Source organism: Saccoglossus kowalevskii, chromosome 4 (assembly GCF_978046115.1).
Source record: "Saccoglossus kowalevskii chromosome 4, keSacKowa6.1, whole genome shotgun sequence".
In the NCBI taxonomy this organism is placed as follows: Eukaryota; Metazoa; Hemichordata; class Enteropneusta; family Harrimaniidae; genus Saccoglossus; species Saccoglossus kowalevskii.
This window is the reverse complement of record NC_140644.1, coordinates 6,838,246-6,861,871: the sequence shown is the minus strand read 5'-3', so window position 1 is coordinate 6,861,871 and position 23,626 is coordinate 6,838,246. Positions and strand designations below refer to the sequence as shown.

At 36.5% G+C, this 23,626-nt stretch overlaps 1 protein-coding gene and 1 long non-coding RNA gene across 2 annotated transcripts in view; one reads left to right on the top strand and one right to left on the bottom strand.

Annotated features, from left to right (window-relative positions):
* Nucleotides 1-4,156: 4,156 nt before the first annotated feature.
* LOC146746245 (uncharacterized) lies at nt 4,157-5,816 on the bottom strand. Its single transcript, XR_014929077.1, has 2 exons — nt 5,606-5,816; nt 4,157-4,198 (listed from the first exon to the last, which is right to left on the bottom strand). It is a non-coding gene; the product is annotated as an uncharacterized LOC146746245 (long non-coding RNA).
* Nucleotides 5,817-6,649: 833 nt separating this feature from the next.
* LOC102809900 (gamma-aminobutyric acid type B receptor subunit 2-like) overlaps nt 6,650-23,626 on the top strand; it is a 96,499-nt gene continuing 79,522 nt past the window's right edge. Inside the window, exon 1 of the mRNA XM_085497687.1 lies at nt 6,650-6,715. The gene's annotated coding sequence lies outside the window, so the exon portion shown is untranslated. The remainder of the gene's footprint in view (nt 6,716-23,626) is intronic.

Sequence of the window (23,626 nt, the reverse complement as noted above, 5' to 3'; positions counted from 1 at the left end):
TAAACGAACAATTTCAACTTATAATGAAATAGTAGATGCACTAGGATTTATTTCATGAATTTGGTAACGGTTTTAAAAAATATTTTCACTATTTTTAATTAATTTCATTACGTACAACGTTAAACGGTACAAGGGTATGGTCAACAAGAAGGACATTAAGGACTGAAATTCGCTAATGCGTGCGAACAATGGTTGATATAGAGCTGATACAAAAGTGTCACCTTGCGTGTGATCATTCTAAAAGAGCTAATCAGACAACTAATTTGGTTTACAAATTGTCAAGATCACAGGTTATTCACGAACGTTGTGTTCGTGTTTGGGATTCCATGTAAGCTCAGCTGTTGGTACGAGCCCTCCATTGTGCAGCGAGTCAAGGCGTATCACAATGCACGTCGGGCAATTGCATCCACGTCATCGTTGCGATACGCTCTTTCTAAAAAGAAAAAAAATGGACCATTGAATAAAAATGAATAAAAGAAGTCAGTACGTATTCAGTATAGTAAGTAATTGACATGGTGGCAGTCATTCAGTCAAACGTCCAATGAACCCCGTCATCTTTACATCGGATGGTCTATTTCTTCGTCTTGTCAGTTTTAGAGATTTACATCCTTTACTTGAACTGAAAGACGAGACATAATTGTTTATAACAATAGTATTGCTTCTCCTATTAGCTGCTTTCAGATTACCTCTTCACATACTACTATTCACAGCGTGCTAGTAAAAACTCTATCTACAGACACCGTTCATAGTGTTTTAGTGGAAACCCTATTTACAGACACGTTCATAGACACCGTTATAACCATCGCCGTTGATAGCGTTTTAGTGAAAGCCCCATCTACAGACATCTTTCCCAGTCGAAGTGAAAATCCTATCCATTACACGTTCATAGTGTTTTAGTGAAAGCCCTATCTACATACAGTGTTTTAGTGAAAGCCATATCTACAGATACCATTCATAGTGTTTAAGTGGAATTCCTATATACAGACACGTTCAGTGTTTAGGTGGAAGCCCTATCTACAGACAGTGTTTAAGTGAAAGCCCTATCTACAGACAGTGTTTAAGTGAAAGCCCTATCTACAGACAGTGTTTAAGTGAAAGCTCTATCTACAGACAGTGTTTAAGTGAAAGCCCTATCTACAGACAGTGTTTAAGTGAAAGCTCTATCTACAGATACCGTTCATAGTGTTTAAGTGAAATTCCTATATACAGACACGGTCGGTGTTTAAGTGGGATCCCTATTTACAAACACCGTTCATAGTGTTTAGGGAAAGCGACATCTACATACACATAATTGTGTGACTTTTATAAATGACGAAGTTAGTGGTTACCATGGAGGCGCGTCTCATATCACTAGTGACATATACATATCCATCGATGATGGCATTTAACTGATCATCGCACATCATTATATAATAACTCATCGGTTCTATGATTAGAAGCCACAACTGGTCGATTGATTCTATTGTGATCCGTTACCAGACACGTGCGTAGGAAATTAACGGTTTCTATCGCAGTTCACACTTTCACGGTTAGCATATGCGTCCCAATCCGGCTTTGTGTTGCCTTGATCACGCAAAGACACTTACAAGATTATGACGTGACCCAGGATTATGACTCATCTAGACTCTTATGTGTTTTGAATAGGATTGCGTAACACTCGTTTTTACATAAAAATGGTACTTTTTTTTTGATTATATGAAACAAATCGCTCGTGACTCTTGCCAATGGATTATTTATTCACTTGCCGATGTTAATTTCATTTTTTATTTGGTTCAATATTCCTTACATTGTGCGTTAAACAGTATCTATCAACTCTAAGGTCAACTCATCTTGTTCCGTGTTTTTTAGAAAATTTCTCATTATTGCTGTAAAATATATGAAGCACGAACTCGGGGCATTTTGAAATTAAAACAGTTGCTGTATAAAAAAAAAATCCGTGTAGCAGTTGTAAAGGAAGGCTTGGCCATCTTGGTACTAGATTTGCGGTTGAACTTCATATAGTGATAAATGTCTATAAGGATCATGTTAAGTCACAAATAAAATCAATAATAACGGAGGCATAGTCGGGTTAGATTTAAAACTGGGGAGTCGTCACTTACGCATGCGTCAGGTGGCCATAGCATGTCATAGTTTACAAACTAGCGTCTACCCGTTAGCCTTTGTAGTCTAGTAGGAAATAAGGGTCCCCATGCACCCTAATGATATATTTTTTTAACATATTTTTTCAATCCTCAGGATGTCTAGTACAGGAATTTTGATGTTCCCATTGCAAAATTTTGCCCCATGACGTCACTAGGTGGCCATTTTGACGGCCATCTTGGATTTTTACAGAACAAATAATCGGTTCAACTATTGAACTAGTCATCCTACAGAAACAAACAAATACGATTTTGTGCGTCCAAAGTTCAGTGAGTTTTTGTTGAAATAAGGCATGTTTGCGTTCTCAGTACATTAGCTTTCCAATTTTGGCGTAATAAACCTTTCCATTTATTTAAAGTGGTATAATTTTGCATTGTCAACCAAAGCGATCATAGCCTCTTTCATTGGGTCAACAAAACTGAATAGTCATCTCTATTGCAGTAACCATTTGTATATCCAATTTGTTTATGTAATACAGAGGATATTTTTTTAAGATTCACACTACCTATTAATCCACAGGCACACAACAAGTCTGGTGCTGGTTGTGATAAAATCAGGTAATATAGATATATATAGATTGGATTGTATAACCAAATTAGTAACATTTATACAAAATTGCATGGTATTTCAAAGCAATATTTTTTTTCTGTCTTTAGAGTTTGGTGTGGTGTAAAACATATAGTAATTGGTGGTGGTGCTTGTGAACTAAACAATCTTAGCTAATATAGAACAATAGTGTAGTGGTAGACAAACATGCCTAAATCAAGTAAGCGTAAAGAGATAATGGTAGTGTGTCTAAAGATGTACACAAGCGTCCTCATGTAAGATGCATTTTGCATTGCATCATGGATATTTCACACCATTTAGTAAAATTAAAGGATCTGCAACAGACAAGCTAGCTCAGCTGCATGATATTCGTGACAAACGACTTTGTGAACCCAGAGATTCAAGAAATAGAATGGATGATATATGCAGTAACATTCCAAGAAGTCTTGTTGGTGTTAATTTAGACCAAATTGGCTATCACCTAGGCGGCTACCAAAATTTCACTAAAAACAAAGATCATCTGAAGAGTTCTAATATGCCATCTAATGAGGCGTCAACATCACGTTCTCCCCGAAAACCATCTTCTGTCATGTACATGTTCCCTCCAGAATGTATCTTTTGTGGAAAGCAGGAAGTATCAGGAAAAAACTGAGCGGTGTAGTAAATTCCCTGTATTTAAGGACAAGAGTGGAACCCTATATGAACCAACCTGGAAACAGATAGAGTCTAGAGCACTAGAAGTGGGAAATATCCGTCTCCATCGGATGGTGCAAGGTGAAGACTTGTTTGCACGAGAGGCAAATTCCCACCAGTAATGTCGCAAGTCATTCAATTTGAAGTATGTTAATCACATGCGTGATAAATCCCAATCCTCTCGCTATGTGTACAACACAGAGCAAGGTCGCATCGCTGATGCTCATCTCAAGTCTTTCAATACTGTACTTGATTTCATCAAGAACTGTATAATTGGACAAACGGAGGTGGTGCAGCTAACATCACTGCGTCTTCTTTACATACAAGAGTTGGAAAGACATGGGTTTGCTAATCTAGCTTATAGGAGTGAGAAGCTAAACAATTGTCTTAAGAACCATGACATTCCTTTGCAAAGGTCAATCCAGACAAAGGCTGTATCACCTATAACCTGGTGTACAGTACCAACATGTCTGTTGCAGATGCAGTGACATATGCATATAAGCTTGGATCAAAAGACAAGTACCATGAAGTGGCCGAGCTTCTTCGTACTAAAATCAATCCTACAGCAGATGATCTTGAGTTTCACTCACCAGACGCACTTCTTCCCACTGAATTAGTCAAGTTTCTTAATATCATAATCTCTGGTGATGCTGACATGGGTATATGTGAGAAGACTAGACGTATAGTGCTTTCAATTTGCCAGGTATGTAATATTAAGTCTGACACGTCTTAGTAATAATGTTCTCCATAATTTTAAAACAGTTTTGTGTCATTCCAGTTTCTCTTATTTTTGTTTTCTGTTTGCAGGATATCTGTCGAGCTGTAACAAAAGGAGAGTGGAAGTTATCAAAACACATCCTTCTGGGCACCACCATACAACACATGTACCGCAGTAGACAGCTCACTACAATTTCCCAACAGACTAGGTCACTGTGAGATATATGACTTCAGCTTGGAACTTGAGACTGCACTAACTCATGCTATTGACGAGGTTTCCACTTCGCTCACTCCAAAAATAATCACTGGTGAAGGGAATGATATGTTTCATCTTGAGTGGAACAACATGAACACAATAACAACAAACATACATGGCCCTAATGTCGTAAACAGTGCTGGTGGAATCATGATACAGGATGTGAAACCAGGATTAGATGTAACCAGCCAAGATTGAATACTTCCTCTACTTCAATGAAGCAAGATACGCTCACAGAAGGTTGGCACTCCTGAAACACTGGTACCAATCCACATCTATAGTCGAGTGAGACCAAAATTTCCTGATGGAGCTGTGTTTACACAACCCATGGTAAATAAAGAAGTGTACTTGAAGTGTATTCAAGAGTATCGAACTTGGTTATTTGCACGGGTGGTTGGAAGCAGTGGAGAAAAACAACTCATTCCAGGAGTTGGTGGGTTTTTTATCACCAACTAGTGACAAGCCTTCCAAAAAGTCAACCATCGATTACTTCACCCCAATTAATCAACCCTTCACCGAGTACTCTGTCATTAAGGAGCTGCTAAAGAGGTCTGAGGAGGCTACCATGGAGGTGGGACAGGAGTATGTCCTCAACACGTTCGACCTTGGAGGTTGCATGAAGGCACTACCACTAATTTGGAAGTTTCCAGGTGAATACAAGAAACACATTGTCACAATAGGGTCGTTCGAGACTGGGGTGAATTACATGGGCATGGTAACTGGTCGTGTTGAGGCTCAGGATACTCTGAAATACTAATTGAGGCTGAACTCATCACAAGTGGCTGCCTAGTTAGTGTGTTGAAAGGGAAGGCATACACTAAAGTTCTCTTTTGTCTGAAAACTGTCAGTGAAGTCATGGAACGAATGTTGATTGAGAAATTCATTGAAGAAGAAGAAATTGAGATAATCAATCCTGCAGCTCTATTCAATCTTGTCCAGTCATGTAGTTGTGAGACCCTCAACCTTGCTTTGCAGGACCCCTCTACTCTCACCGTCCTTGAGATGTATGTTGCCTATGAAGACAAAGTACGTACAGGCCACCTTGGCAAGACAGCAATCTTTTGGCTTAGTGTGATAGACCATGCACGTCTTATTCTAATGCTGCAGTATTCTGTGAAAACTAACAACTTGGCTCTCTCTGGTAGGGAAGGATGAAAATGAGGATGAAAAGCTGACGAATAAATAGGGACTATCTTGTTCCACATGTTGCATGTGTAAATTATCGGCTTGCAATCTTCAAGTGAGCTGACAAACCTTTTTACTGGTCCCCCAAACCATATGATCCAGGACAGGGCTGGGCGAAGAATGAGAAAGGTATCTTGGAGTCATTGTGGTCATGTGGTCCGATCCTCCCTTCTTCTCTAATTTACTTGCTGGTGAAAACTGTAGATGACGATCAGGAAGAAGAAGAAGAGGAGCAAGAGATTGATTATGAAGATTTGACGACTAAATGATGACATTACCAAAACCTGTAGCGAAAAAAAAAATATATCATTTTTCTGTCAACTTTTATGTCAACTGAACTACGCTTTTGTGCTTTTCACTGACTTTAGTTTACAGATATATTGGTGAGTAAATATTGTGTACTTATTTTTACTACTTATGCTAATTGACCAAAAAAGATATTTTGGCTTTCGGGCATTTATACTGCTTCAATATCAAAAATAACATTCTCATTGAACTCCCCATGTTCAAATTATATGGGTAAATGCATTTGTTTGTCTCTCTGGGATGTTTGGTTCAAAAGTTCTACCGCTCATTGATTTCTGTAAAAAAATCAAAAATGGCTGCCAAAATGGCCGCCTAGTGACAAAATTTCGCAATGGGAACATCAAAATTCGTGTACTAGACAACCTGACGATTCCAAAAATACAAGTTAAAAAAATATATCATTGGGGTGCATGGGGACCATATTTCCTACTCGACTATTGTGTTATTTGCGCGTGTTGTTATTCTCGCGCGTGCGCAGGTGACGACCCTCCTGCTTTAAGTTCCAAACACTTGTACTTGAGTCGAGTGGAATAAACCGTATACTAGTCTACAAAGGCATGTGCCGAACTAGAGTGTAACTCGAAACACGGCCGCAATACTATTGATCGCCTTTTAAATTAAAATTATCGAAACTAAAACACGCAATCAGTTTAACATTATAAACAAAGTGGATTGTTATTGTATTCAACGACACGAGATATTAGTTCGCGTCATTCCTGCAAGCACGTGACGTGAGTCTGCCCTCACACGACAATGATGTCCACGTTATTTTAACCCCGCCTTTCAGTCGATGTGAAATCGTCGACAGTCACGTCTGTGGAGCGCTTATATTTCACTGAAGAGGCAGGCAATCTGAATTCTGTGATACACACGGTATGTGTTTTTTTTTAAACTTAATATATATGTTTTTGTCTATTTATTATCTAATCCTAGTCGATGAGAAACACGTTGAAGATTGACGCAGTTGTATTGCTCGCCTGTCAGAGATCGTTCTCGTGTTTATTGTGTTCTCGGTGTGTCGTTGGTAGTGTCACCACATACTCATAAACTTCAGTAGGCGCCACAGCCGTCCAAATCCCTGTCTGCATTCGTACATCGGAGCCGTATCAGTATCTGTACAACGCAGACATCGTGTGATATTACTGCCGTCTCGTTGCATCTGTGGCAAGTACTATCATAATGTCAAATGATGAATCTTTTAAATCTGAGTTACGATTTTCACACCAACCATTGTGTTAGTTATTTGTAATTATTTGCGAACGTGATATAAAGTGCGTGTCATTTATTCAGTCGGTAGCAATTAATAGGCGCAGGATAATTTATTGCTAAATTATATAAGGCACATTCTGGCTGATCATAAAGTAAACCATTTGGAGAATTCCCGTTCTTAATTTCCCAATAGGGTAATCCATCTGTTTAAAAAAATGGATAGAAAAACTGTAACAAGGAGCGCTGGTGTGCGGTGGGGGTGGGGAGAAATAAAAGTAAGCCTATTGCGACAACGAAACACGTTGAAACTTAACATTCTGTCGAGATTCTTGATATCCTTTACACTTAATAACTACCGCGTGGGGGTTATATCTTTTACGGCAAAATGATACGCTCTATGGTAAACGGTAAGCAACATTTTAGCCAGAACTAAATAACACTCAGTTAGGGGGTACTAATACATCGTTATTCGCGTATTGATAATGACACACAAATTCAGTCATAAGTAATATAAATATTCAATATAGAATACATCACTTGAAAACAAATACGTAATACGGGGCCGTGGCGAATGAAACAGTTATAATAGATGTATGATTTATTTATCGTGTTTATCACATGGCGTATTAAATTTACTCGCACATCTGTGGTGCACGTGACCAGCGATCTACTAATATAAAAGAACAGCGTTATTGAAACTAATTATGCAAATTATATAAATATATAAATACCAATGTAAAGTGTGGTTTTGCTATTTATATTAGTGTGGAATTGTGTTATAAAGGGGGAAAGTCAAATGAAGTGATATTGGAGTGTGATTTAAAAAAAAAAAAACACAAGAATTAATCTAACATGTGGACACCCATACCTCTCTCCGCGGCTCTGTTACTTGACTGTCTTGTGTATAACACATATATTACCCCCATTCATTTGTCACATATATGCAATCTGACATCAGCTACTTCATTTGCACATTTCCCATTTAAATTAGTCAATTTCGTCATACTATTACAGATTGTTACTATCGTACACTCTAATTACACGATAGTGATGTACTGTTTCTTTATTGATTTCTGAGAAAAGGAAACCGCACACTTACAACACTGTCGCAAATATACGCAAAGTTAAAAAAAAACGACACAGGCTTCGCAACTACACAAACCATACTACCGGACGGCAATTCTATCCACAATAAAAGCGGTGTATTCTGCAGCCATATTTTCACGAGAGTGGACAGTAAAATTATAGCATATGGACACAACGTATATTTACAATATACGTTTATTTTTGTGTGGATTTTAGAATACACTGAAAGAATGCCACCATGTCACACACAATAATATATATATATATATACAAGTATATTGTGTTGTTTTTAATTTAAAAAGCTCTTTAATTTTGTTTAGTTTTTTGTGTTATCGGGGGCATTTTTGGTAAAAACACTGAGCGAGCGCGCGTGCGTCTGCCAGTATTCGCATATGAATAAATGAAATGTTGCGTTATTTGAAATAGGCCATTGCAATCTCGCGCTCTTATACACAAATTGTGGATGACGTGATCAGAACTTCCCTGGAGATATATTCATAAAGTCTGTGAACATATATAATACGAACAGAAATCTATGCCCTTGCCCCGACGTTTGTTAGGTATGTGAGGTTAATTCTACGAGTGATGCGGTGTATTCATGCTGTATTTTGCAAGACACGCCAGATCACTCATGAAAATAGCTTCCTCACACCACAAACGTCAGCGCTAGGTCAGGAGGCGTTCTGCCATAATGTATTTACTTGACATAAAACTAACTCGAAATAGTACAGCAGTATATACAATAACAACCTCAGTTAGCATCTACGCACACAACAATATTCCACTTGTGCGGTGGTAGTAGATCGCATCCGGCTAACATTACAGCGCAAATGAAGCGTACAAATTGAAATCGTAAACAAATTCAACTATATTGGCATCTGGGTCGTTAAGTGACTATATTATATCCAACGCTTTCTTGACAACAGGATAAATATCTCCTCGCACAGTATTGTTGTCTGGAGACTATTACGCTATGCCCGTGCACGCCGCACTGCCTAGTACATGCCGCTAAGTCCAGAGACATTTTCCCCCGGAATTCGAGATGAAAACACATTTATTAACTGTAAACCTCTCGGTATATGAAGGGCAATAAAACGACTAGCGGTGGTTCGGCAAATGCAGTGAATTAAAAGTTGCTACTAATTGATTTAAGTTAATGTATAATGGAATGTATAACGAACAATAGTGTCACAATTAATTTTACTGCTTATCTCATACAAACCGCGATATGTTTTCAGAGCGGACATAGTTTGTCGCGTGTTAATGAACCTTATTGACTTTGCCTGTATGCAGATGCTAAGCAAACATCTTGGTCAACTGCCCCAATATAGAGCATGCCATAATGTTTAAATTGGATAAACAAAATTTGACGATAAGCGAGCGATTCTTTTATATACCCCAGACCACAAAGAACAAATTGCTCGGTGGTCTCAATATATGCAATCCTGTACACGTTTCGCCAACTTATCACATCGTTCTTTTTTGGAAAACATTGTTCTACAGTATTCACTTATTTTTTTACTAATATGATATCCCTCAAGTGTAACAGATAATATACTAAACAATACTAAAAAACTGGATATGCACAAACTGGCTTCAATTTCCACTAAAGCACCCATTCACGAAGTATCTCGAATATTTTTTTTTTTTTAAAGCGGCGGTGATATTTCTTACTTCGAAGAAATGTTTGCACGGAAAAAGAAACGGAGATTTTTTTTCTTCCTACTACCTCAAAAAAGAGCTCGTTTGGCACGCGTAATTAAATGAGAGAAGCAATCGCTGTCTACTATACGGCTTCACGCACGTAGAGATAAATACGCCGACATCAAACACGAATAATTGCAAAAGAGTATTGCAGTAGAATTATTAGGAAATACGATACAATCACGTGTATGTTGATGCCAATTCATTTCACGACAAGATCTTTCTGTCTGTCTCTCAAGTTAAACTAACCGTGAATTGTGATCGTACGGTTTTATCTCCAGGTTATGACCAACACTATTCGATAGCTTCAATTCGCGTGTATCCAGTAGTAGTAGACACAATATTCAACTTAAGGCATTAATATGTATCTAAGTTAAACTATTCGATAGCTTGAAGTCGCGTGTATCTAGTACTAGTAGACACACTATTCAACTTAAGGCCTTATGTATCTAAGTTAAACTGTTCATCTTCAAGCCGTATGTAACCTAAGTAAAACTCTTTTTGGGTCATATACAGCTTTAGGGCGTGTGTATTCTGTACTTTGAGTAATCACTCGCAGTTTTAGAGACTGCAATGAAAACATATCAATAACAAGAAATTATATATCGTATCCTTGAATCTTATAATAGTTGTAACGCTTTCTAGACAAAATAAATTATCTTCTAATACGTTTACAACATGCTTAACAGTATAACGACGACGTTCCTGTCCCAATCCCGATCTTACAATAATAGCTATACCAAAATGCTTATTTCACAAGAACACTGCTATCGGAATACGGTCATTATCGCCACCGACAACGCTCAGAATATTAGTTTTTAGTACATTTAAATCGGTTCAAATGTCTGAATCTTATATGACTATACTTTACCTAATGATAATAATAGTAGTAGTCTTCAATCTATGACGTAAACACCCACGGCGTTGCGCAACATTAGCGCCGTAATATGGAGTTATTAGAATCCAGGAGACAAGAGCGACGTTAATGCAAATCGTCGTCGCAATATCAACCCAAATCTTTCAAAAGCTTCTCCTCTGGGTGTAATCGAAACCATCTAAAAATATCCCTGGCATATGCCATAGGTAATCCGGCGATCGCGTTTATTACCCTCACTGTATGCAGGAGGGAATTCACCTGCATTATTTATTGCATGGTGTCTGTTGCAAATATGTGTGTCTACAACAGACTTCCGTCTTAGTGACAAGTTAAGGTCAATGTTAGATAAGTTAAATAAGTGCATTATCCAGACTTGGATGTTTTGGGTCGCAGGGAAATAATTACAATATGTAAAGACGTTTTACAACAGTATAACCATAGTGAGTGAATGGAGTCTTATACGGAAAATTCAAACACACTTTTTAGAATTACCATAATCTGAGCTGAGTAAGTGTTATTCGGTCAGTGTTTAACCACAAGGAGATTCAGGTTATATATACATTTGAGCCATGATCACAACACATCAAAATATCGATGTGGTTGTATCAATAAGTGCTTTTTAATTTCATATAATAACTTGAGAGTGCAAGAGTGCATAGTTTAAACAACTGATCATATATCGAGGGATATTTACAATGCATTATGGGAGGTATGTCCCCATTGAATATAATTAGAATATATAATCAGATGGAATCAGTAAACGTGAACATTTTAATAATTATTAGGATTGCTTCAATTCCGATAGAACAACCCTATTAACGTCTATTTGTAACCAAATGTTAGACTAGAAATAAGTATAAAACTTAAAAGAAATAAAATATGTCAAATATAGCGTGCAGCTCATTGATTTAATGGTATTTTGTTTTGTTTTCTATTAGCGTGCCATGATTACGTATTGTTATGTGTACTATTAAATGAAATGTACAAGTAAAGTAATGTACATGTTGTTCATCAACAACAGGTGTAAATCTACTCTGCAAACTGTTTTACCACGCTCGTCTGATAAACACAAATCTGTAGCCTATTGCTTCCACCGATCACTCCTGCCAAATAATGTATTCGACCACGAACTTGTTCCCCATACATTTTGTGAGCCTACTATTTTGATAATGGTTATTAAAATGTTTTAAAAACACTCCCTGAATACCGTATTATTATGTCTGTCAGGTATTTTATTGATATTACTAACAATTACAGCGAAAGTGAATCATATTATAGCAGTTCGTGCGGAGGGTAACCCTCCTTTGTAATGGGTTGAAGGATATTATAATTTCTGATTATTTGTTTTAACAATTTTGAAACAAGAACAAGTAAGCATGCAATCGAGTAAATGTCTCTAGGAATAACTATGTCTTTATTTGACCTTATTCGAGGAGGGTAACTCGCAATGACCTGTCACGTAGCGAGCACACCGTTTCTACTGATGCGAAATGTTATTATCTAGCAATTTACTCTGTATTTTAGCAAAGACAAGAAGGACCAATTTGCTTCAGTCTGAACGCGATCCTTTTTGCATCTTATTGGTGCAATCATTTTTGTAATTGTAGATGGGATTGAATCATCCAGGATACCTAGTCTCTTTCCCCATTATAGTAATTACCTCTGGCCCTTGTACGCTTTACCTTTTTTGTCGCTTCTCTGATTGCCTAGTTCCTGTAGTTGTATTTCCAATACGCCGTTAATCCGTGCGCCGCTAAGCTGGAGTTCTCAATGGTTCACCGAACTAAAAATGTTATTGCAAGTTTGTTAAGTTAATTATCACGGAAAGCTCAAGTGTAATTCAAAAAAGGGTTCCCGGTTGGGATTAGTATTCTCCACAAAATAACTAGGGTATACGTCACGTTGCTTTGTGTTAATAGCCACACATCGAAAAACATATTCGATCTGATCTAATTCACCTAATTTACCCATTAGCCATACAATAAAAGGACGTTATATTTATGTTTATCGGGCGATGGTGTTTGTCGGTCGGTTTAAAATGTATCTTATTATGTATGTTATTGTTAATCTTCACCGTTCCAGCATATTGATATGGCGGTCTGCGATTAGGTTACCAAGTTGTTTTGGAAATCATCCATACACGATTTGTTGGTTTTCCGCGATGACAACGTGTTACGATTAATTAAAGGGTAGAAATTGGAGAAGCTAAATGTCTCTATAAGACCGGAAATAATATTAAGTGTACCCAGTTATAAAAATGAAAATAGTGTAAGCACATTTTGAAAATGTCTTTACAAAAGCATTTATAATGAACGATTTTCTTTTAAAGTGATTGATTACACTGTGTAACAATGGAATAATCCCGACTAGTTAACAAAAACACCTAGAAATACTGCATTCTGTTGTCATTATCAATAGACGACGCATTGATTACTGTCTCTGATATAACTAGATTGCATGTCACTGTCAGTCAACATTACGCTCGATTCAATCCGTAATGAAAAGATCTATTCTTATGTCTGTGTTGCTAAGTGCTTTAATCAGGGTATCCGCAGTCACAGTGAATGTGTAAAAAACTAATATCAATATACAATGTCTTCTCCTCGAAGACTGTGTTTGTAAGATGCTGAAATATAAGTGTAATTGGTCTCGCCAAAGAGTTGTTTTTTAACGACGTAGTAGAGACAACACAGAAAAGCATTGTGCAATCTAGCTCGTATATCGATGTGTGACAAGGACTATCACTGGTCAAATATCATTAAGCATACTACACACGTTTATGCAATATATTTCTAACCCTAACCCAAATATCTCCTATTAATGACCATTATGCAAACTGTATATGTTCATGTAATATATTTCGGACCCTAACACCACTGGCCATTAACCACTGTGTATATTTCATACGCTTGTACAATGTATTTACAACCCTAACCCAAATATCCTTGAGCAATGATAGTTATGTATAATGCATTACGTTTATACAATACATTTCTAACGCTAACTCTAATATTCCTAGCAAATAACCAATGTACATACTTCTTTAATTTGAACAACATATTTCCAACACAAACCGTAATATCTCTGGTCATAAATCATTATGCATTTTCACGTGGTCAGGTCAAATATTAACCCGAAACAGCCAATAATATTCAATATTCTACCAGGAAATTACGCACTACACACACCACAGCAGGGGTGGCAATCATGCGAGGGGGGGGGGCATCGTTCAGTAATCTTCATATACATATTTGTAAAATAAATTATATAAATTAGCATGCTTAGTATAATAGGACAGAACTAACTATTGTGAGTGTAGGAATGTTCGATACCAGATATTTCCCGACGTGTGTCAAGTCTGAGTTTGTTGGCTAAGTAAATTTTACGAAGTGTCGACCTGTGTCTACTTCTCGCATAACATCAGCACGTCTCATTTTGTTTTTTGTCTTTTCATACATTGATGTTAAATGTAGGGTTTGCCTGTGGTAGTTTGTGGATCTGCTCACCAGATTTCAGGGTCACTCAAAGCGTGAACTGTCTTCGTTGGGCAAAATAATGAGCAACCATGCACCAAGTTAAAACACGTCATCGGACATTAAATACCAGCTATGACATCACAGCCTATTGTGCCAATCGTTGATTGGTTCACAACACCTGTACATCAATCACCAAGATACTCATCCAGTGAAGTCCAGTATAGTACGTGTAGTTTTAAATCTGCCTAAAGCTGGATTGTACCCTACCCTATCTCTGAATGTAGATAGTTTATACTATGATAATAATTAAATACGTAAGTGCATATTTTGTGTACAACACGTAATTCTTTTCATATATTTACGATCTTGAAATTACCTACGTTTGTACATTTTCAGAACTAACCCTAATATAACTGACCAATAACAATTATGCATGCTACATACCTTTGGACAACATATTTCCAACTTAACCCTGATATCTCCGACCAATGACTACATACTTTTGTAAATGTATTTAAAACCCTAATTTTCCTGGCCAATAATCACTATGGTTACGTACTGCACGTACATGGTTGTACAGCTAAAATGTGTATGAGCCACACGCTCAACCCATCGTAATTGCATGTCAAACATTTCAAGTTTTTTAAAACTGAAAGTTTGAAATGATCGAAGAGGTGTAATGACCTTTATTAGTATTGCATGCATGTGTTATAACGTAGTGTTCTTCGGAGTATACTTGTAAACATATCAGTCATCATTCAATCATGTCACAGTATTTCATTCGTCCGTCTTCGCCAGTTCATCTATATACAGCCCTGGTCCTTTTTCGTTGATAACTGGAACACAAGGTTGCGTGTTTTTGTCAGGTAGATATGGCGTAATATAAGACGATACAATCTATTAAATTTGAAATTGGTGCGGATTGGCATTACAGGAACGCTGAATGACGGACCCATCTCCCTGGCGCACCCAATCCAATCAAGTTAATCTAACTGGCGTCAAATACAACTTTTCCTAACACGATCTCGCACGAGGGGGCCACGGATGACCGGATTCAGCAAAACCATGCGAATCGAATGATGTAATATTGTTTCTTCACATTACCTCTTATAATTGATGTTAATTAAATATTTACGTTCGTGAAATGTTGTTACCACTATAATTGCAGTTGTCACCACATTTTATAATTTTCTAAAAATTTTCTAATAGTGTGATTTTTTTTTCAAAAAACATTACCATCATAACAAATATCTTAAATCCGCATAGAAGACATAATTTGACACTATTCGAGTAATCGTCATCTTTACTAACCCTATTATAGGTCTAGTTAATTCTTCGAGAATTGTACTTTCTGGAATAAACGGACAGGGACACGAACAAGAACAAGAAACATTTATCTGTTACGTCATAGTCGGACCTAAAACCCGGCTGCACTAAGCACACGTGTTGCTCTGACTGAAAATGAAACAGACATGCCTTATTGTTGCATGCGTTGATGTACAAAATCCTAAACAACATCCTTCGTGTTCATGTGTTATCAAAATTAATGCAGATGTCAACAAAGATATATTGTTTAATGTACCATTGTCTTTTCTGAATCTGCTCATACTTAATGATTGCCACATTCGATGAGTCCGATTCAAACGAAAGTCGAATTGCGTCATCATCAAAACAATGTGCGCGTGCATAGTAAGCTATTCCACCCAACTTTGTAATGTCCTCATTTCGTTTAAAGCGGTGTGGTCACATGCGTACGCACGGGAATTGAGTACCAAGCGACGACAACAACATCGCACACTAAAACGCAACGGCTCATGGATAGACGTTTATTTGTAAACAACGACGCGCTGTGGCTTTGTGTCGCATGCGCAGGTGAAGACTCCGCCGCTTTAAATATAAAAGATTTAAATTAAATTAACGACCCTGAAAAAAACGAATAGGGATTATATTTGCCAATACCTTCAATAGGTTATTCGTCACGGTTAACTATAACTCGATAAATGAAAACGATAAATTTACATAAAAATTCGACTTATTGGAAGATTTGACAGATATGCTTTGTTGATGATGTCAAAGAACATAATAAATTCTTTCATATTTACAACATCGAATGGCTCTTCACAAACATTCAAATGACCGAGTATTTTTATTGATTCATAGACATATTTAGATTTTCTGAATACGAAATGTCGTTTGATGTCATCATAATGGCTGGCATGAAGGGAGTTCCCGCGTGATAATTTATGAACGATAATTCTGAAAGGAGCGTACGAGTGTATCTAACTCACGGTATCTTGCGTTGATTAGAGTATTATAATGTAAGACGGGCACAGAATTTCAATTTATTTCGGATGGAGCAAACGCCATGGCACGACTTCTCAGTTGAGTCCGAAGCATATATACAAGGCAGAGTGTGATACGTCATAAAATAAACAAGCTACTCCCTGATTGGTCTGACTGTTAGTGTGGGAAAGCCAATCAGGTATAATCTTGTAGATAGCTTCGCATTGACTTCAACTCATCGCTTAGACTAAGAGTTCTGTTCAGTAATATACCAATCGATTTTACTCAAAGTCCTCGACACCTCTCTCTGTTGTCTGTTAAAAGTACAGTAGTCCTTGATAATCTTGGTATTCACTTAATGTGAATGTATTTAGAATTGCAAAGCATTTACTAATGTATATGTTTGTCACCTTATAAAAATTGATTACGTTGTTATAACACTTGGAGAGTTATCGTTTCATAACGGTCACCTGAGACAGTGATATGAAAATAGTTAGTTATATAGATAACACATTTTATTACGACGAAGAAGTTGCACAATATAGTTTAAATAGTTTAAAATCGAAATAGTTTAAATCCGGCAATACTTTTACAGACGTGGACTGTACATAAGAACATGTTTTGTCTTACCATATTTTTGTGTGAAATATTGATGTATTTGGGAAATGTTGAAATACTCAAAGGAATAACTTTTCTAGATATATTTTACCGTACAATTAAAATTGATAGGTATACATGCTACATTCCGCGAGCTTCGTTCAGTTCACTCCGAATACACTACGATTACTTGGCACCAACATCCGTTCAAGTTAATTTGAAGGGAAAGTTCTTTTAACCAGTAAAATGAGATAGAAGTGTTTCGGGTTTTCCAGACAGTATAACAAAAACGGTAGTTGTTAATGAATATCTAGAACATATATACTGAATATGTCATGTAGACAATCCATGCAGATCTGTCAGCAACACGCCGAATGTGTATGCATTCCTGAGGGGCGAGCGAATTGTCTGTATATTTACATTGGTAATTACGAATCACGTAATATTCAGTGAAAATTAATGTGCAAAAGTTATAATTGCAGGGAACCATGTCACCATGTCAACATTTCGCAAGATCCGTTCTTGCACAATGTAGCGAGGCGTTCCTTGTCGAAACACTAACAACAACAATTCATTTCCAAAACAGTTTGCGAAACATATTTGTATATACCATGAGTTTGTACTATATAAGCGTTAGCAAATAATGGTGTCCGCTTTCCTCATGATTAATGCGGAAGTCTGGTCACGGTGGACTTCACTTAGGCGACATTGTGAATTATCAGTGTGCATAACTATAACATTTTTTTATAGCATTACGTCATACGTTAGCTTGAAATAATGAAATGCATATTTGCACGTACCTGTCCAGATTCGTACCTAACACATATGTAGAGGCGCCGACTGTCGAGACTGTTCTACTCCAAAGAGGTAGATCGTGATTATATTTGTTTAAAAGAAACCTGCAGCATTTATTTTCACTGATGTTATTTAATGAACTTTTTTTTAAATAAATGATTGTATAACAACAAACTAGGGGTCATTATATGTTTATAAGTACAATCTTTACTAGTTAATTATATGAAGGGTACTACAAGAATGTAATTATAGTATGTAGTTAAAAATTACTTATTGAATTGAACTCTGTCGTGAATATGTTTTCTTGTTAAAACATGCTGTAATTGCAATGTTAGCGTTGTAAGTGGGAACGTTCTCATCATATCCATGCACGTGACTTCTCTTTCTGCTTTTTGCTAATAACAAATAATAGGTTTTAAGTATCCATGTTGATAACCTGAATTTGGTGAGTCAGAACAATCACCTCTTAGGCTAGTATTTGTTTCGTCCATGATTAGCAAGTATGGTGTGTTTAGGTTCTACCTAGGGTTAACACCAAAAAACTCATCCGGGAAGACTCGTCCCCTGACAGGAAACGACAAGGAATCAGTGGGGAAACCGAAACGAATTTTGTGTTACGCCGAAAACGTTTACCAACTGATTAGAGCATTATAAAACAAAACGCGGTTCACGTATTCTCGTAAGCACGACGCACCTTGGTAAAAACATATCTTGATGTTCTAGCCGTGGATGCATTACTATTAATATCCAATCATATATGGTGTGTATACGTTACAATACCTGCACGGCTTCTCTCTTCGTCAAATTAAAACGTGGACGTATAACATATTGCTAAACTGTGACTTGTTGGCATCGACGCTGTATAGAAGTTGAGTTCTGATACACTCCAAATATCACTCCAATCAGTAAAGAATCCTTTGAAATTGAATTATAGTCATTTTTCTGACTTCCTTAAAAAATTCCTTAAATTACTAAACCCTCAGCAACGGACATCTAATATAATTTTTGCTAAGTATCTAACATTTTGTTTGGTTTATATTATTATTTTTATGATCGGAAAACTAATATGATAATATTGTCTGGGCACTTCCAATACAGAGGTTAATTTTAGCTTTTTGTGAAAATTATCATATATTACAAGAACTTTATTTTGATCGGACTCGAGATGTGCAGTTAATTGACCATTTGTGGCTTTCCGGTACGCGTAACGTTATGTTGCACTCCATCAGAAACTTGTATGAATTGTTTCGCGGCGCATGTCATCGCCTACTCGTGCATAATCCACCAAGCGAGTGTACAGTACGGCGTTTTCAAATAAAACATTCATCTGCAGTGACACGGTATGAGTACGATACGACTAGCTACAACTAGAATAAACCAAAATGGTGGTCTCGATGGCGGACTCGGTCGGATAAATCACGTGACACGTTGTACAGTTACGTGCATAATACAAACACTTGTAATAACAGACTACCGTTTTTTTTTTCTTTTTTGTGTGTTCGTGTAAATGCCTTGGGCATAAAACAACAAAAACAACATGTTTCGATTGCCTAAGTCTTAAGGTAACATGAAAAATATTATACGAATAGGCATTTGGTATTTTACAGCCATGCATGATATGTGAGAACTCGTGCATGGTCTTTTACGAGGTGAATGACCACTGACACAGTGCGGGACGTCACTGGACCATATTGTTACTGAATATGCTTATAACGATGGGTTTTGTGGGCTTTATAATGATATAGACTGGTTGGTTTTCAATCAGTGATACGTCATTCGTGTTTGTTTGTTTGCTCGTGGACAATTAACTCGTTGGCGTGTCTTGTCAAGTTAAACTGAATCTAGGCGTCTGGGTGATTAACTTAAGAAGCAGAGAATACTGAATTTTGTTTAAATTTTAGAAAATCTTGTTCTCACATCACGCATATGTAATACGTGTTGTATCTTTCCCAACCGTGTCCCATTGTCTCATCGTTTAGGACACGTAGATCTCAGCTCTGTGAATGTAAAGCATACATAAATATACATCTGAATCACTACAAAACTAGGTTGGTCATTGGTGATGTGTTTAGATTGTTATATTTAGATTATATACAACAGGATTTATTGGGATTGTCACAAACATTCAATTAAATGACATTAAATGTAGTTTAATGTCATTTTGAGTTGAGCTATCTCTCAATACCCGACAATTAACAATAGTATAATGGTATTTACCTCAGAAAGACACATTTTCAGATTGCCACCGCTGTAAGTAATTAATCGGAGATAAAACACAGTCTGAATTCCCAGTACACAGATATAAGTTCATGATGTCCACGACTCGCCATATCACGCTCACTGTTGGCGAATAAAGCGAAATACTATACCTGTTATTTAGATATCGTAGCGGGTATCCATTGACCGATATTTGATATGTTTTACTTTAATCTACCGCGTATTTCATGTAGTCAAAAATCAGTACTTTAATCGTTTGAGGTCACATATAAACATGTGTAAAATTGATGGATTTTAACAGGTGTATCTTTAACGATTTTTTCTTTGTGGCGCTTCCACCATAAACAGAGGTGTCGAGCGATAAAAACCTGACACACGACATACAAAAACATAATTTTCATCGTTTCGTAGAAGAGATCCGACGATGGGCTACTGTACATATACAGAGATATTCCAGAGAAAATGGATACCAAATCGAAGCCAGATTTTTTTCTAGTTTCCCCTGCGTTTGTTTAAGTAGATTGACTACTGGAAATGAGTGGCATTGCCTTATAATTCATATACGCGTAGAGTGGGTGACAAGTATGTGATCTGTTATTTTTGTTATATTAACCATTGTTAAAACACGGGATAGTTACATGTAAATGCTTAAATCTCAATACCTACAACCCTATATACACTAATATCGTAATAGTTTGTCAACAAATGAAAACTCGAGATTTCACTGATATATACATATGCGCTATATCGTTTTCCGTCCGAGTCAGGCAACTTGTATTAAAGGTTAAGATGAATTATCTAACCTGCTTGATCCCAATAACTACTGGTGATAAACAATACATTGTTTTTTTTTACGTGACACCCCATTCGGGCAATTTCATTTATCATTATTTACAAAGCAAATTGTGATTTTGAAGGCTATTACTCGACATCTTCAAATACTCATCATGTATTGCCAGCATGGTTTTCATGGTATCAGTGAGATAATAGTTGAGCTGACAAAACAACACATACGTGTATAACAACAGTCGCATCGTCCATCCACACGCTTTCGCTGAAACCGACCTTCCATGGTTGGCCTTGCGAACCCGTGCATGATCTGTTAGAAAAAGCTGTATTTGACCTTTGTGAAATTAAATGAGTGGATTGGAATTAGCCTTACTGTAATAACAACTCGCATCAACTTCAAATTATTGAAGCGCCATGGGCAGATAGATATATATATATATATTCAACTTCATTTGTTAAGCAACCGTCTGAAGGCGTAAAGATTGCATATCATAAATGCAAAAACAGAATAGTAAATATAGCTGCACAATAGCAATTATCAGATTCCAAGAAGTATTCTTCTCTGTTTAGTTGTTTAGTAATTGCAGGTAAAATGTACACTCAAGCATTAGGTATAGAAATGTACAGAACACGTGGAAAGATGGAGTGATGCATATTGACAAATGACTCGTAATACATTTGAGGGAATACACTACCAAATCAAATATCAATTCTGTCGCATACGACTTATTTACCACTTCCGTGTCACTGAGAATGTTCTAGAACCGTACTGTGTCTGGGTGGAATATTCTAGATTTTTTTTAGAAACTGGTTGAATAGGTAATAGAACACTGTAGGAGGCAGTAGAAGGTAATGGAACATTCTAGAAATTTGTAGTAAGTTCCAGACTCATTATGTATACTGATGTCTTGGTCTATTTATAGACAATGGAGGTATATATAGGGGAGTTGTTCAGCACTGAGTTCAGATCGAAGATCTCGTTGAATTGTATTGGAGTTTAAGTATCTAGTTATTGGAGTAGTGGAGTTTTACCGCGTTATTGTACTTGATGTTTGTAGAGCATAATAATACCAGTACCAGTTGAAACCTCATCTGTTGGCTCCGTGTTCGTATTTTATCATCGCCGCCAGGGAAGTCTTTCTGTTACTGTTGCCATTTTGGTATTTGAACCATCACACCTGTACTATACCAATTACGGTAATATTACGTTGCGTGTGACAAAATCTTAGCCAGGTATAATATATATATTTCTCAGGATATGAGGATTTCAAAGAATTGACTTTTCTTCTAAATAATTAAATCATTGAATCATTAAATCAAAACCAAATTTAAAATTACAATATTCCATTACAATTTGAGCAATGGAAATCCCCCCTCTCTCTAAGAAACACTTGAAGATTCTACAATTAGCTTGAAACCTTCTTATACTAACACATTTCTCAAATTTATTCAATGGAATTACACGAAGAAATGATATAGAGCATTAAGAACTTTAATTTAAATAATTAGGGGGGAAATTCCAACTAAGAAATTCAGATAGGGTATTTAGGTTTTCAAAAAAAGGATTTTAGGAATGCATATCTATATCATGCCTATGTATCCATTTTTGTATTTCTAGTTATAGTTAATGGTTCTATGAGTAGTTTGTTGGTATGGCTTCATAGCAACCATTTACATTATACTCGTGTACATTAGTACAATATTTACATATTGGCTCAGATAATACAGAGTACAATATTTACATATTGGTTCAGATAATACAGAGTACAATATTTACATATTGGTTCAGATAATACAAAATACAATATTTACATATTGGTTCAGATAATGCAGAGTACAATATTTACATATTGGTCAGATAATACAGAGTACAATATTTACATATTGGTTCAGATAATACAGAGCACAATATTTACATATTGGTTCAGATAATACAGAGTACAATATTTACATATTGGTTCAGATAATACAGAGTACAATATTGGTTCAGATAATACAGAGTACAATATTTACATATTGGTTCAGATAATACAGAGTACAATATTTACATATTGGTCAGATAATACAGAGTACAATATTTACATATTGGTCAGATAATACAGAGCACAATATTCACATATTGGTTCAGATAATACAAAATACAATATTTACATATTGGTTCAGATAATACAAAGTACAATATTTACATATTGGTCAGATAATACAGAGCACAATATTCACATATTGGTCAGATAATACAGAGCACAATATTCACATATTGGTTCAGATAATACAGAGTACAATATTTACATATTGGTTCAGATAATACAGAGTACAATATTTGCATATTGTTTCAGATCCTATGTGGTTATTACGCGAATACCGCAAAGTCTGCATGAAGGCAGTAAGGTTATCGTATCGACCGATGCGTTACCGTACTGCCTGATGCATACCTATTTATTATACATCCTTTCCCTGGGATAATTCAATGAGAGTTAACACCCTGAAATAGCAACGTAAAACGTTTCGCGCTTTGCGAACGTACTCACTTCAATTTTGGGTCGGAGTGTCAGTAAAAAAGTGCACCAAAAATGATCGACGTTGAGGGCGCTTTGGGATTATTGTTCTATTTCGAAAATGGAGCTACCTTCAAACATGGAGGTGAAAAAAGATTATTTTACTCCTTGTGTCTTTTCGAATATCAAACTATCGATTTTACACTGGAAATTGGGCAATACATCTTGGTTAAGACAGGAATGACAAACTAATAAT